We start from the raw sequence: 4673 nt of genomic DNA, 5'->3' as shown, positions 1-4673 counted from the left end.
AAGGTAGTTTGGGACAAAAAATCCTAAAAAAAACAACTATAATTGTCAATATTACCTTTTCTTTATGTTAATAAAATCATCATTAATTATTCATCAAATTAAAGATTTACTTATCCCCTACACTTGTTAATTAAAGGAGTACCTCTATGCTAAACTACACATTTTTTTTCATTTTATTAAAAATCATGCCCAAACCCATTATTGTAGTAGAAAAAGAATTGATAAAATATTTGTCATTATACCCTTATTTTTAGATTATCTTTAATATATTTAATTATCTATTAATAAAGTTTATAAAAAGCTGATATAAAGTTAGTATTTGCAATGGTTGTTTCCATCTCTAATAAGTGAACGCATGTTGACCGGTATTGTCAACTAACATATCAGTATATCACTATAATAAAAGTTTAAAAATAAAATAGAGTAGATATTGAGTGGCCACGCACAAATGCAAAAAAGCTGTCATTGAAAATGTTGGCTACTTTAGCTGATTTGCAGCAGTTCATTAGATGTTATCCTATGGTTTAGGCAAATCTCAAGAATCTAGTTTTTTTATTTTATTTTGTGATTTAATATGTGAATCATAGCCGTAGAGTGAATATACAGTATAGTAGTACTTGTAATAGATTCCTAGTTATAATAGATCCTTAAAAGATAAAATTTTTTGGTTTTTGTCATAGGCTTAGAGTGAATAAACTCTCATCGCTCAAACTCTAAATTTTATTATCTCTCAAACTCTAAATTTTATTATCTCTAAATTAATAAGATGACGTGGCAATCCTAGGTGGCGCGCTCCATGTTCCGGAAAAGTTCCTCTTTTATATATATTCTAGTTTTTAGGCCTGGACTATGCCCTCGGGTAAGAAAAAAATTTATTTATTAATATAATACTTTATGATAATAACACTAAATACAACTTGATTTAGTGGTTAAAACTTTAGTATATAAACTCGATGTCATGGGATCAAAACCTATACTATGCAATTTCTAAATTTTTTTATTGTACACTGATTGGATGATCTAAAACTTCTAAGGAGAGGGCTACATGGCACAGTTTCTTGTTTATCCACGCCTTTTAATATATTTGTATAGATATTGATTAATGGCTTTTAACAAAAGTTCAAATTAACCACAGACGCATAGAGGGGAGGAAGCTTCTCAGATGTTACCAAAATCTACATAATACTAGCACGATTATGTGATAAAAATGTTCACAAATCTATAACATAAATAAAGGCTACTAAAATTATGATTGGGATTTCACCAAAAAAAAAAAATTATGACTGGGAAAATAAGCCCATTTATGTGTGTAATAGGTAACATGAAGATAGCTTTTTTTGGGTCCGGATCCTATAGAGTTTTATGAAAACTGTACAAAGTAGAGTTGAATCCTGACCATATATTATAAAACTAGTTTTTAGCCCGTGCAAAAATGCACGTGAGGCCATACTTTTAGGTTATGTTATAAATTATTTTATAGACGAAAAGATTATTAATGCGACAATAACATTTTTGATTAATGAGAGTGTGAAAATAAAACTTGAAATCAAATCGAATACACAACACATTATTAAAAGAACAAACAGTTACACTTTCTCTTTATCAAAACATAAAAAACGGTGTCAATTACAATTATATACATAATTCCAACATTTTGAAAAACTTCCTTATAGGCCACATTGCTTGTAACGGATGAGTTACCACGATCTTTATCACAGATCAAGATTTTCAAACCCTTTTTGCTTGTAACTCTTGAAATAGCCACATACAATTGTCCGTGGCTGAACACTGGTCGGGAGAGATATAAACCAACGTGCGCTAAGGACTGTCCTTGGCTTTTATTGATTGTCATTGCAAATCAAACAACCAATGGGAATTGTCTTCTTTGAAATTTTATGGGGAACTTTGTTGCATCTGATGGGGTAAGTGTCATCCTCGGAATAAAAACTTTATCACCAACATTACTACCAGATACAACAACTGCCTCAATAATTCGATTGCCAAGGTGCTTCATGACTAACCTAGTACCATTGCAAAGCCCAGAAGTCTGATCAATATTCCGTAGTAGCATCACCGGTGCCCCTACCTTCAAGGTTATATTATGATTTGGCAAACCGCCGCACTTGATTGTATTAAAAAATTCAGTAGAATACATCTCGTGTATTATGAAATTCCCTTCCTCCATTGATATTGCATCTGAACTCAAGTACGTTCTTTCTTCACCTGGTAAGCGTGACAAAACACGATCATTAACCATATCAGCAATTTCATTAGTTGGAGCAAGAATAGCTCTTTCTTGAAAATAACTTGCTTCCCAGATATTATATTCTAGATCAGGATGTGTGCTATCGATTATTGCAGAAATAGGGTCATCTCCTCCGTATACCAATGCTTCATGAGGAATTTCTACATTGGCTTCACCATCATTCGGTTCACCAACTTTGCCGTCTCCGATATTCAGAATCCACTCAAGAATCCCTAATTTCTTCCAGATTTGACTTATCAGATCCTATTTAAGCGCATGTTTTGCGTCAATCTAAGCACACGACAAAAGTCCCATAAATAAGAACTATTTATTGCTGAAAATACAATATCTTGTCTGCTACCTTTGGGAACAACAGGCAATATTTGTCTTAAGTCACCAGCGAACACAACCACCTTACCACCAAATGGGATATGACGATTTGCTTGATTTATTGATTGCATAACATCCTTTAAGCTTCTATCAAGAGCTTCAAAGCAATATTTATGCATCATGGGAGCTTCATCCCAAATGATAAGCTTTGTCTTCATAAGTAGTCCTGTCAAGTCCGATCCAGGCTTAATGCCATGACATGTTGAGTTCTCATCGACATTTAGTGGTACGTCAAATCTAAAGTGCGCAGTTCTCCCACGTGGAAGCAACAAAGAGGCGATTCCACTTGATGCAACTAGAAAAACAATTTCCCCTTTACGCCTTAATGCTGCACATAATAATCTCCACAGGTATGTCTTTCCCGTGCCTCCATAACCATATACAAAGAATACACCTCTTTTACCGCGCAATACAGAGATATGATTCTATTATAAATTCCACGCTGCTCATCAGTCAGTCCAGCATAAAGATCTTGAAACTCCTTTTGTAATTGCTCTTGGTCATACGAAAGCTCATCCATAATGAGCTTATTTTGACCATGTGATACAATCAAGTCATTTGGAAATGGCATTCCGGTAAATTTACGAAGGGTGCTACCATTACTTTGTAACTTAGCTTCGATGTCAGCTAAAGCAAAGTTTTCAACTGTTATCACTTAGACGTAATGCTGCAAATGAACACAAATGTGTGATAGGAAAAAATTATGTTATTTTTTAAGATAATTTAGTATACACATTTATTACAAAAAGTGATATAAAAGTAAATATACCCGCGTCTTGGAGAAGTCTACGTTGTCTATGTAAAATATTGTCGGAAAGAAGGTGCCAATTTTTTTCCCAAATAGTCTCGGATTTTGTCAAACTGCATGATAACAATAGCATGCAGAATAGATTGCGGAGATACTGTCCAGCTCCTCTAAAACCAGCTTCAATTATAGCATCAATATACTCTTTATCATCATCTAACAAACCTCTAGCATAACATGCTTCTTTGAATGTTGCATATTGTTCTCCATCAACAACGTGTATGTCTTATAACATGTTGCACCTTTCACAAAATTTAACAATGTCCGCATAATAGAATTTTCACCTGCTCCTGGGAACACATGATAAATTCTTCCGATGCAAAATCCCTTTTTTCGAGGTGTCCATTCACGTGGACCTTGTTGCCATACAAATTTCGTAGGGAATTCAAACGTAGCTTAGTTCTCTTGCTTCAGCATATCTTTTGTTACACTCCATCCATGACAAAAATTTTGTCCTCTCAATATTAGGTCTCCCGAGCACGGATTCTAAATCAGCATCATCAGTGTAAAGCACGATCTGCTCGTCAGGCAAGTGAAAACTCAACCTTTCGACAGCTGGGGTTCTATAATGAATAGTGAAACCAAAAATCCTCCACATGGCTTCACATGGGGATATGTATCGCCAATCAAAATACATTTTGATTTCATCTATTTCCTTTGGATCTTCAGAGTTTGACGATTCTGGTAGCTGTTGCCGTGACTCTATCATACCCCTTATTGATATACTTAAACAAATATTTGATCGATCTAGATTGGTTGCAACCATTCTACATTAATATGGGCACGATACTTACACAACAACTCTGGATTATGAGGAACGACAAATCTATTGTCGAGCGTGACGCCATTCTTTTCGACGGTTGCACCACTATCTCTTCTCCTGTAATCAAGATATCCATCTTCATCAACAATTGTTCTCTCATTGAACCTTTTTGGGAAATTTTTTGTGCACTTCTTCTCCGCGGTACATGGCGCATCATGGTTCAAAGCACCACATGGACCATGGATCATGAACTGTGTGACAATATCGTACAACTCTGGATTTTTATCTTTGTTTGGCAGCTCTCATAAATAATATTTGTCTATTGCATCGCCATTAGGAAACTTGTCATCACGATGTAAGAACAAAAGTTTGTGTGCGTGTGGCAAGCCATGCTTTTGAAATTCAACGGTGTACACAACTGTAAGATTGAAATTTAGATAACTGTTAAGACAACATGTTATGGGATATTT

At 34.7% G+C, this 4673-nt stretch overlaps 1 pseudogene; it reads right to left on the bottom strand.

Annotated features, from left to right (window-relative positions):
* Window positions 1-1858: 1858 nt before the first annotated feature.
* On the bottom strand, window positions 1859-4451 carry LOC125496533 (uncharacterized; annotated as a pseudogene).
* Between the last annotated feature and the right edge of the window lie 222 nt (window positions 4452-4673).

The sequence above is a fragment of the Beta vulgaris genome, chromosome 4, assembly GCF_026745355.1.
Source record: "Beta vulgaris subsp. vulgaris cultivar EL10 chromosome 4, EL10.2, whole genome shotgun sequence".
Taxonomy (NCBI): domain Eukaryota; kingdom Viridiplantae; phylum Streptophyta; class Magnoliopsida; order Caryophyllales; family Amaranthaceae; genus Beta; species Beta vulgaris.
The sequence above is the reverse complement of the archived record's forward strand: the minus strand, read 5'-3'. Positions and strand labels throughout refer to the sequence as shown.